This window comes from Chenopodium quinoa, unplaced genomic scaffold (genome assembly GCF_001683475.1).
Source record: "Chenopodium quinoa cultivar QQ74 unplaced genomic scaffold, ASM168347v1, whole genome shotgun sequence".
NCBI lineage: Eukaryota > Viridiplantae > Streptophyta > Magnoliopsida > Caryophyllales > Amaranthaceae > Chenopodium > Chenopodium quinoa.
The window spans coordinates 3,109,295-3,120,595 of record NW_018743032.1 but is presented as its reverse complement, the minus strand read 5'-3'; the positions used below and the strand labels follow the sequence as shown (position 1 = coordinate 3,120,595).

General features: G+C 45.3%; 1 long non-coding RNA gene across 1 annotated transcript; it reads left to right on the top strand.

Moving 5' to 3' along the window:
* The first annotated feature begins 9,393 nt into the window (after window positions 1-9,393).
* Window positions 9,394-10,689, top strand: LOC110730359. The gene is made up of 2 exons (XR_002513030.1): window positions 9,394-10,289; window positions 10,381-10,689. It is a non-coding gene; the product is annotated as an uncharacterized LOC110730359 (long non-coding RNA).
* Window positions 10,690-11,301: the final 612 nt, after the last annotated feature.

Here is an 11,301-nt window from a genome sequence, read left to right as displayed (position 1 = left end):
AACTGATTCCTCTAAACAGCCGTCCCAGAAGAAGAAAAAAGAATTCAAACCATACTCCCCAAAGTATGTGTTTAACAAGGATGGCCAATTTATCCTAAAGGAAATCAAGGGACGGATCTCAATTGAGAAGCCGGTCCCCATGCAGGGTTCTGCAAACAATCGGAACCAAGAAAAATTCTGTGATTATCATGAAGATGTTGGTCATCACACCAATGAATGCATCAGTCTCATGCGGTATCTGGACCGCCTGGCTGAGCAAGGTGATCTTGACACTTATGTCAAGAAATCTACGGGGAACACTTCCTCAAAAAAGCAGTCGACCAAAAAGAATCAACAGGCCGACAGCTCCGATACAGATGATGCAGCCGTCTACACCATTGCAGGCGGCTTCTCAGGAGGCGGCCCCACTATTAGGGGCAACAAAGACAATATCAGACGGTTAGATGTAAATTCCGTTCACCAAGAACGGCCCTCCAAATATTCATTTCCTGAGATTGTCATTACTGAAGAAGATCTAGGAGGGGTAAGAGGGCCGCATGACGACCCTATCGTTATTGAATGTAAAGTGGCCAACCAGAGAGTTGGCCGAATCCTCATAGATACCGGAAGCTCCTCAGATCTCATCAGTAGCAAATGTCTGTCGAAACTAAAATATCAGACTGATTGCATACATCCGGCATCCCACCCTTTAGTAGGGTTTGGAGGAGGAGTCGTCCACCCAGTGGGACGAGTGGATTTACCCATCCGCCTGGGCAAAAAAGGGGAAGGATGACACATGGTAGTCCGGTTCCTGGTAGTAGAAGAACTCTCGGCCTACAACATGATTCTGGGACGACCAACCCTGAATAATTCCAAGGCTGTTATAATCCCATCTCTTATGTTGCTCAAGTTTGAGAGGGATAATGGAACAGTCGGGTCCCTAAGGGGAGATCAGAGGATGGCCCGAGAGTGCTATCTCTCGGATGTCAAGCCCACTGTTATGGCCACTGGGTCGAGTGGTGGAAAAATAGACCTTGACAATGTCAAGGAGAGTGCGCCTGTTCAAGAAGCATGCGGCAAGAAGAGAAAGGCATCCCAGACAGGGGCCGCAAGAAAAGACAGAAAATAGCAATCATTAGCTGAGGAGCGGTCGGATGAATTCCGCCCTCAGCCAGCTGGTGAGCATACGGACCTGATGTTAGATGACTCGCGTCCTGACAGAACAATCAAGGTTGGGACGACTTCTCTAAGGGACCTAGGTGACGACTTTCACAAACTATTGAAAGAAAACAAGGACATCTTTGCATTCGAAGTCCATGAAATGCCAGGCATTAGTCCTGATCTGGCGGTACATAAACTGGCCGTGGATCCGAAAAAGAAGCCGGTACGGCAGAAGAAGCGGAACCATGGCAAAGAAAGAAGTTAGGCGGCAGGCGCCGAAGTTAAAAAATTACTTGATGCAGGGTTCATTCGGCAATGTTACTTCCCAGACTGGGTTGCAAATGTGGTGCTTGTTAAAAAGCCGAATGACACCTGGCGAATGTGTGTAGACTACACAGACTTAAACAAGGCGTGCCCCAAAGACAGTTACCCTCTGCCAAAAATTGATAACCTGGTCGACTCAACAGCCGGCCATGCTTTGATGAGCTTTATGGACGCCTACTCTGGTTTCCATCAAATTCCTTCATGGAAGAAAGATCATGAGAAGACGGCCTTCGTCACTGATCAGGGGTTATACTGTTACACGGTTATGCCGTTTGGTCTTAAGAATGCCCCGACCACTTTCCAGCGAATGATAAACACTGTGTTCTTTGATCAAATTGGGAGAAATGTCGAGGCATATATTGATGATATGATTGTCAAGTGTAAACTTCAGAAAGATCATCTGTCGGACCTCCGAGAAACTTTCGCCACACTCAGGCGGCACCATGTCATGCTCAATCCCAAGAAATGTGTCTTTGGAGTTGAGTCTGGGAAATTTCTCGGATTCCTTATCAATCAGAGAGGAATAGAGGTGAACCCTGAGAAGGTGCAGGCGGTCATTGACATGCAGTCGCCTCGTACCATCCGAGAGGTTCAGAAGTTAACAGGTTGTCTGGCGGCCTTGGGAAGATTTCTAAGCCGATCAGGCGACAAATGCCTATACTTTTTCCAGGCAATTAAGAAAAAGGCAAGGTTTGAATGGGGGCCGGAATCCGCATGTGCAAGGCGGCAGGAGCAAGAAAAATAGACGCCTGTTCCGATTCACAATTGATAGTGAGTCAGTACAATGGCGAATACGAAGCAACCCATCCGACCATGATCAAGTATTTACAGGCGGTCCGACAAGCAGTCGACTCCCTTGAGGATTTCCATCTGACCCAAGTGCCGAGATCAGAAAACAACCAGGCGGATGCACTTTCAAAATTAGCATCATCCGCCTCCTGTGATACTCCTCGAACTGTTTTTTGGGAAGTAATGGAGAGGAGAAGCATTGAGGAAGAACCTATTGGAATCTTAGATAGAAGCTCAACCTGGATGGATCCAATCAGGGCATATCTGACAAATGGTACCCTGCCGGATGATCATCAACAGGCGGCAGCACTGAAAAAACGAGCAACCAGTTTTGAAATAATAAAGGGAGAACTTCACAAAAGGGGGTACCTTCAACCCTTCTTAAAGTGTGTTACTCCAGAAAAGGGGCGAGAGATACTGGACGATCTTCACTCTGGTTACTGTGCTTCCCATATAGGCGGTAGGACGCTTGCTCAACGGGCAAGGCGGCAGGGCTACTTTTGGCCTTCTTTAGAAGCAGATGCAATGGAGATGGTGAAAAAATGTGACAAGTGCCAAAGGTTTGGCAAGCTAATTCACCGTCCGGCTACTGACCTCACTACCATTCATAGCCCACTACCATTTGCTAAGTGGGGCATGGATATTCTGGGTCCATATACGCCTGCTACAGGCGGAAGGAGGTACATACTTGTTGCCGTCGACTACTTCACTAAATGGGTAGAGGCGGAGGCTGTAAAGGGAATCAAGACAAAGGATGTAATTTCATTCATTTGGAAAAATGTCATCACTCGGTTCGGGGTTCCCATGTCTATGGTTTTTGATAATGGTCCCCAATTTGAGACGCCTATTCTCAAAAGCTGGTTGGGTGACCAAGGAATTGCACACTACTTTGCATCTGTCGCCCGTCCACAAGCAAACGGCCAGGTAGAAGCCTTTAATAAAATCATCTCAGACGGTCTCAAGAAAAAGATTGAACGAGCAGGCGGCCTATGGGCGGATGAATTACCACATGTTCTCTGGGCCATTAGGACGATTGAAAAAGGGGCGACTGGAGAAACTCCATTCCTCCTAACTTATGGTGCGGAAGCTGTTCTTCCAATAGAACACTACGAGCCGACTCTTCGAGTAATGCTATATGACGAAGAGGCAAACTGGGAAGCCATGCGCCTGACATTAGACTCATTTCCTGAAAGGAGGGGCAATGCTGTCTTGCGCCATGAAATTTACCGCCTGAGAATTACTAGATCATACAACAAAAAAGTACACAGGCGTCCACTCAAAGTGGGGGACTTTGTACTTCGAAAAATGGAAGCAGTTGGTAGGGCTAATGAGTCTGGCAAACTAACTCCCAACTGGGAAGGACCCTACCGAATCTGTGAAGAGGTCAGGGACGGTACCTACCGTCTGGGAACACCAGACGGACAACCGTTGCCTCGAACTTGGAATGTAGATAATCTTAAGAAATATTTCTTTTGAATGATGTAAATAGTCAAGGGCTACTTAATAAAAGTTTGCATACTTAATATTCAATTTTGTACTAAGAGGGGCACGCCTACTAACAAACAGTCGGCTACTCTCCATACTCAGTTGTTATTCTTACTTAAGAGGGGCATGCCTGCTGACAAACAGTCGGCTACTCTCCATGTTTAATTTTTATTCTTACTTCAGAGGGGCATGCCGTCTGTACCTTTACAGTCGGCTACTCTCCATTGAGTATTTTACTCTATCTTCAGAGGGGCATGCCGCCTGTACCTTTACAGTCGGCTACTATCCATTGAATATTTTACTCTATCACCATAGGGGCATGCCGTCTGGACATATAGTCGGCTACTCTCCATAGAAGAGGGCCGACTGGTTCCAAACACACAGCCACCCCCCTTATACTTAACTAAAAATGATCAGGGCCTGGCCGACCCTGTGCCTAAACAGGCGGCTACCCTCCTTTTACTTAGCACCTACGTTCACCAAGAACTAACCAAGGCCACAGGCCGAATGATCAGACCAGGCGCCAAGCCAACTGATCCAATCTTCAAAACTAATACGACCTGTCCCAACATCATAGCAGGCGTCCGGCGGCATCCCTCCGGATGAAATTCGTCGTAGAGAGCAGCTCCCTTTTGGGTGGAACATTGCTCTATAAACTAATTACACGGCACCTATATGACTGTCCCCAAGGGCAACCACGTAGCCGTTTTTGAGACAAGATAACTCTATCACTAACCAAACCAGTGGTAGCAGTTGACATCTGAGTCAGATGACCGCCTGTATTACTTGGGATAAATGCAGGGGGTACCTCTTGAGTTAATAGCCAACAAACATTGGCGAATCAAAAGGTTCAGCCGGCCTCCGCCGCCTGGTACCTTTACTACTCAAGCAGGAGGGACGGCGATTGAGTAACACCAAAGTTAACTCATAGCCACTCTCTCAAACTTAGTATGGAGCCTAAAAGGTATGAGTCGTCCGCCTGTTTTTAGCAAACAGGGGCTCTCAACCACTACTCCTGCTAGGTTAACAACCTATGAGTTAAAAGCCAACAAACATTGCCGAATAAAGGGGAACAACCGGTACCCACCGCTTGATACCTCTACTACTCAGTTACTTGGCGACTAGGTAACAATCATGTTTACTTGGTCACTCCTTAAAAATTTTAGTATGAAACTAAAAAGGTGTTCATACAGCACCTGTTCACACTAGATTAAATATGGCGGGAAACAGTCGGCCTAGACGGCCTAAAGTCTCTAGCCTAAAAGCATGACAAGTAGGAAACAACTTTCCTACTTGGTTAATTTTACAAATGACAGGACCGCCTGCCTAAAGGGGATCCAGTCTTTAAAATGGTTCGAATACCGATTGGATAAATGGCCGACTGATCGTCTAGCCTGGAAACAGACAACCAGTCGTCCAGGGGCATAGGCGGCGTGACTAACTATCCGTACCTGTCTGCAACTATCGGCCATGTAAAACAGTCGGTATAGTGTACAATTGGATATCAGAATATTCAATACTTAAACAAATTTGAAGCAAAACAAAAAAATTCATTAAAAAGAAGCCGGTCATTAAAGACCGGCAAAATATTCAGAGCCCCGGCCCCCTGGCCGGGTAAATACAAACAAACGGCACGCAGGCCGTGGGAAGAAGACATAAAGCTTAAGAAGGGGGCAGATCTTCAATATCAGCAGCTGCCGCCTGGTCAGCACTCTTCTTGCTGGACTCGGCTTCAGCTGCATCCTTCTTTGATGCATTACCCCCAAGCGGCACAAGCGCCACTACCGGCTGCTCCTCCTCCTCCAACGCCTCTTCCTCAGCAGCCGCCAGGATCTCTTGATTATATCTATCAGAACACTGGCGGTACGTTTTTTCCCATGAGGAAAAGTCGGCATTGGGGAAGAGGCGGCCCCAAGTCATGCGCTGGATTTGAGCAGAGTCTTCCATCATCTCCCGGACCAGCTCTTTCTTTTCTTGCTCAGCCTTTTCCGAGAGCTCCTGAGTAAGACTCTTCTCCTGGGTCACCAGGCGTACCTTTACGCTCGCCAAGGATTTCTCCAAGGTTTCGTATGAGGACATCTTTTGGCAAAGAGGTCTCAGCTCGGCCTTGAGGTTGTTGATGGTCGCCTCCAGCTCGCTATTCCTCTTCTGGGCCGCCTCTAACTGAGCCCGGATAGCGGCGGTAGCCTGCGCCTGATAATAAAGAATATCAATGGTCAGAACTTCATTTTGGGCAATTTGAAACATTTCCTTATCACAGTCAGAGGCGGCCATAGCTTTTGCAGCCTTTACCTCTTTGTTCTTCCGGTCATGCGGCTTGCGAAGGCCGTTCACTCGGAGCAGGGCCTAAGTAAAAAGGGGAACAGGCGTCAGTTTCCAAACAAAAAGAAAACAGGCGTCCTGGAATTCAAATACTCAAAAATATGCTAAGTATACCTCAGCAAGGACCCCTGCAATCCCGTCTAGGTCAAGGGTGCCGAAACCCCTGACCGCCTCCCTTTCAGCTGGAGGAACGGCCTTGATCATAGACTTGGCCACCTCGACCAAGCCAGGCTCCTGAGGGCCGGCTGCATCAAGCATAAACAAACGGATTAGACCTAGTAAAGAAGGGAGCAAGTCTAAAATTTACAAGGATAATTTCATACTTCTAGGTGGCCCAACTGGAGTTTTAGAAGAAGTGGCCGACTGTTTCTCAGCCGCCACATGTTTCCTGGTAGAACCAGGAGAGCTCGCAACAGTCGTCCTCCGGACCTTGGGGTCCGGCTGTTGGGAAGAAGAAGCTCTTGGAGCGCCCGTCTAAAAAAGAAGAAAAGAGTCAGTATATGCATAAACACAACTCCAAAAAGAGGGTGAAAGGTTCAAAGCCCACCAAGGGTGCCCCCTTGTTGGGGGAGTCGGATGAAGACTGTTGCATGATGGAGGCCCGCAACATGGCCGCCGCAGTCTTGGAGGCGGTAATTTTGCTCATGGCGTCCGCTGCAAAAACAAATAGCAAAGTTAATAAAAGTCATAACAAGAAATGCATGGAACAACAGAGTATTCGACAGGCCGGCTACCTCTTGAGCACCGACTGCTGAGGCCACAGGCGGCCAAAAAGTACTCGTCGTAGAGCCATTTGAAGCTCGGGACGCAGTGCAGGGGTACTTGCTCTCGTACCCCTGAAGTAGAGTTCACCTTCGACTCTACTTTGAAGAGTCCTTTATCTAGGATCTCTTTCTTAGCCTTGGGGGGAACAGGCGACATGCTGCGGCCGCCTGCAAGAAGGGGCGGATTCCTGTTCCACCTGTTGAAGCGCTTGTTCAGCTCTGTGTCTGAACTCTCAATGATAAGGAAGGTGCTCCGCCAGTCCTTCCATTTGTTTGCTTTACCTCTCGTCATGAGGTAGCCCCTGTGGCTCGTCAATTGATACCAGCCGGTACCGCCTGCCTTAGGGGTCCGGCTGAGGTAGTTCATGTGGGCGAAAGCCTCGAAGTTCGGCTCCACCCCGTGCAGTTCGCACCCGGCCACATAGCCGAGTACGTTGACCCAGGAGTTCGGGGCTAACTGCCATAACCCCAACTCATACCCATCCAAGATCCGCTGAACAGCTGGATGTAGTGGGAAGCGCAGCCCAGCCTTGATGGCCGCCTCGTAGCAGCCAAAGCAGGCGCCATCATAACTGGTACCAGCCGGCCATACGACTGTGTCTTCTGGATCCGGCACGAACACTAAAAAGCCGGGGCCCATTGTGTGGTTTGCGATAAAGCTCTCCACTTTCTCTTGCATGGCCGTGATCCGGCCCCGAGGTACCGTGCAGTAGTAGGGGGTATTTTGCTCTCGGTGAGAGGCGGATGGCTCCGCCCAATCGTCCCCCTTCTCAACTGCGTGAGAAAGCCTCGCCTCTTGTAGGCGACTGTTTTTCTCTTCTGTGTCCAGGGAAGCATGACCAGAAGAGCTAGACTCGGAATCGTCCTCTGACGAGTCCGAAGAGGACGACTCTTCCCCTCTCCTGGAGGGGCCCGCCTCCTCTCCTTTAAAAGGAGCAGGAGAGAATGTAGAATTGCCAACTGTAAAATGGGAAGGGGTCACTTTGACTCCTCCCTCAGAACTGCCGGCTTTCAAGTCGCTTTGTTTCACTTCCACATCTGGCGCCTGGTCAGATGTTTCACTAATCGGCACCCTGTGGGAGGAGCCGTCTGAGTTTGAGATCCTGGCAGTCTTTTTTGTTCTGGCCATCATGTTCTGCATAGACACAGATACAGTCGGACTTTGTATAAAGGGCAAAGATGGGTCCAGAAAAGGGCAGGCGGTACTCCTAGTCCTAGATTCAGCCGTCCCCGGTGACCGGCTGATCACTAACCTAGGTCGTGTTGTGTGCTTCCGTGGTGCCATTTCAAAAAAGAATAAAGTAAAGAGAAAATTAAGAGTAAGAGAACCGACGGTTACCTGAACGAGTGACGATTGATGAAGTTCTGAAAATCCTTTGCAGTCGGCTTGTCAGAGCAGGCGGTAGGCAGAAAGGGTCCAAAATGTCAGAGCAAGTTCAGGGGTCCGAATGTTCTCCCACAAAGTTTTCAAGTGTGAAAATGACCGAAGTTAACACTCCTTTATATAGGCGAAGTGAGAAGGCGAAGGGTCACTTCCAGAATTCAAAATTTTGGCGGGAGAATCTCTCGGCCTCTCGCCGAGTGACACCTGTAGCAGGCCGTCGCCTGTTACAGGGCGATACCTGTCACAGGTAACACGTGACCAGTCACGTGCCACCTGTGAGGGGCAAATGATTAGGGGATTTTTCCCCACCAATCACCATCGGACAAGTGGACCAATCAGGTTCCGCCATGTGTCTGTCACATGGGCCAATAGGAGCCTGCCACGTGTCAAACAATGATCCGTCCACTTTGGACCAATTACGACACGACACGTGTCCTTCCCATGACACCTGGGATAACCGGTCACCTAGGCCCAACTTCCGAGGGAAGCCCAATCAGCCCAAGGTTAACCTAAACCTAGATTGACACGTTTCCCGAGGTTATAAATACCTCTCTTAATCCTCATTAAGGGAGATTACGCTAAAAACGCAGATTACACACATTAAACACTCTCACCTAGAGAGACCCAATCACTTTAATTTCCGCATTAATTACTCCTTAATCAAGTACTAACTTGACCGTCGGAGGCGGATTTCCAATCATCCGGAGCATCCGTTTGTTTTGCAGGTACAGGCGTCCGGTTCCAGTCTCGGAATTGTAACTCTCCCGCAGGACATCAGAAAACCCCGAAACAAGAACCCTAGTTATATAGGAACCAATCTCAGCTTTAGGATTAAGTTACTTTGGACGGTTAAGATTAAAACACATATCCTCCCTCAAATCCTTTACTAATCGCCAAAATTTTCTCTCTCCTCCAACTTTTTCTCTCTTCGTGTTCATCACTTTCTCTCTCCTTAAACCCCCAAAAAACTCCATAGAAATTGCAATTTGAAGGATTTTCAAATTAGGTATGTTTTTTTTTTTTTCCGATTTTGTTCAAATTTTCATGAAATTAGCATGATTTTCAAGTAGATTTTGCGATTTTTTTATTTGATTTTTGCAATTTTTCTGTTTTGATTTTCATGAATTTTGCATGAGTTCGATTTTTCGGATTTGATTTTAATGAATTTCGTATGAGTTCGATTTTTTTAGTTCGATTTTTGCAATTTTATGGCTGCAATTTTCAGCGGATTTATGGTTCGATTTTAGGGTTCGAATTTCAGAGATTTAGTGTTCGAATTTCAGCAATATTAGGTAATTTCTGCACTATAATTGGTTATTTATTGTTTTTTTATTGGTGTGGTGGTGCTCTGGTGGACTGAAATGGTGGTCTGGCGGTGGTTTAATTGTTGTTTTGAGGTGCGTGGATTGGTGGAAGTGGGTTGATGCGTGTTGCAAGGGTGGTAAACCTAGCTCTATTGCGTAAATTGTGGCTGTTTGTGGGTGATTTTCTTTTTTTGAGAGTAATAATTTCTTTTAAGCTTGCGATTCTAGCTTGTGAATGCTTTGAGATGTGTAAGTAATATTTTTGGGCTTTTTCTAAGCATGTACCGTGTATACAGATGTTGATTGTTGAAGACATACTAGGCTGATTCTTTTTGGTGGATGAATATTTGGTGATTCACAACCTTGGGAAAGAGACTGAAATTATGTTTCAAATAGGAAAACACATGTTTAAAGAAATTTTTAATTTTTGCTTCTTAGGAGTAATATTCTATATCTCATCCTCCCAAATTCCTACAATTCCATTTTGTCTATGCTCCATGTCAGCTGAAGTTGAAAATAGTGATCTGAAAATGTAAAGAAACTATACTTTATGATCTTTTTCACACTAGTGTTTAGTAGCTTGTGTTTCTTGGAAATTACTTATCAATTTACCTTTCTTTTTTCCAAGCACTTACTGTAGTAGTGCCAACTTTGCTAAGATTTCTTCTTCTTCTTTTTCTTTTTTTCCCTTTTTTTTTTTGTTGTTGTAACTAGGTGCATAGTCCTGGAGCTGATATAGATACCCTATGTGTTGGCCCTAGACATGCTACGCGAGAGGTAAGATATAACTTTTGTCTGCTTCTATACTTTTCCCATTATTTTTTCCTACTTCAGTGCCCCTTTACTTGTTATATTTTACTGGATATAGGAAGATTTCTTTGGAGAACTCCACAGTATGCTTTCTGAGATGCCTGAGGTTATAGAGTTGCACCCTGTGCCTAATGATTTTGTCCCGATGATGAGAATTAAGTTCAATGGGGTGTCCATAGATCTTTATACAAAATTGTTGCATTTGAGTTGCTACATGTGATTGTTTTCCTCTGCTTCTATGGGAGGGTTTTGATCTATATTAAAAACCTATTAGCTCAAGTGGTAGAGCTCTATGCAAATGCATAGATGATGTAGCTTCGAATCCTACATAGGCTATATTTATAAATAACTATATAAAAAAAAACTTTAGAACATAGGGAAAAAAAAAAAACTTTAGAACATAAGTAGACTGAATTTAGAACATAGGTAAGAGAATATTTAGAACAATAAAAAAAAATAGAAAAATAAAAACTTTAGAATATAGGTAGTAAAAATTTAGAACATAGGAAAAAAAAACTTTAGAACATAAGTAGACTAAATTTAGAACATAGGCAAAAGAATTTAGAACATAGGTAAAAGAATATTTAGAACATAAAAAAAAAAAACTTTAGAACATAGGTAGAAAAAATTTAGAACATAGGAAAAAATTAGAACATAGGTTGAAAAAATTTAGAACATAGGAAAAAATTAGAAAATAGGTTGAAAAATTTTTGAACACAGGAAGAACTGACTGACTTCCGGAAGAAAATCTCCCGTTGTTGAGTGCCATTTGATGAGTAACTGAGACCAAAGCCGGGCTCGACAAAATAGAAAGTATCATGGTACGTCGTCCACGGGATTTGGGAAGTGTCAAACTTTAAAACATAAGTAGACTAAATTTAGAACATAGGTAAAAGAATATTTAGAACATAGAAAAAAAAAATCTTAGAACATAGGTAGTAAAAATTTAGAACATAAGAAAAAAAAAAATTTAGAACAT